We start from the raw sequence: 606 nt of genomic DNA, 5'->3' as shown, positions 1-606 counted from the left end.
AAAACTATTGCCATATATTATAAAATATTTCCTCTAAATAAGCTGGGAGATTATTCAGTGTTAAAAAGAGATGAGTTCTTCAGCCATGAAAAAGCACTGGAGAACTTATAAGTATATTTCTCAGTGTAAGAAGTCAAACTAGAGAGAGTGTAGACTGTGTGGTTCTATGTGATAATCTTGAAAAAGGCAAAACTGAGTTAAAAAATCAGCAGTTTCTAATGGTTAGGGGTATAGAAATGGTGTACTGAGAACTGCTGGGCACTCAACATGTTGTCTATTATCCTTCAGTGGTGGAGCATGTCATATGTAATTGTTGAGCCCACAGAATATATAACACAAGCAAACCCTAATATAAACTATGGACATTATGTGAGACAGTGACCTAACAGTGATAGGATTGTAACAAACAGATCTTGGTGGTACAGGATGTCAAAAGTAGGTGTGGAGACAACCACTTTTGGGGGGACACTACTTGAGAGGAGACAGGATCATGAGGATTTCTGGACTTTGTTCATAGTTTTTCTGTTAGCCTATATTTGTCATAGAAAGTGAACATTACTAGTTAGAGACAAGAATCTTATTAATAAGAAATACTTTCAGTGGTAA

Source organism: Mesocricetus auratus, unplaced genomic scaffold, assembly GCF_017639785.1.
Source record: "Mesocricetus auratus isolate SY011 unplaced genomic scaffold, BCM_Maur_2.0 Super-Scaffold_100009, whole genome shotgun sequence".
In the NCBI taxonomy this organism is placed as follows: domain Eukaryota; kingdom Metazoa; phylum Chordata; class Mammalia; order Rodentia; family Cricetidae; genus Mesocricetus; species Mesocricetus auratus.
Note: the sequence above shows the minus strand (reverse complement) of the source record.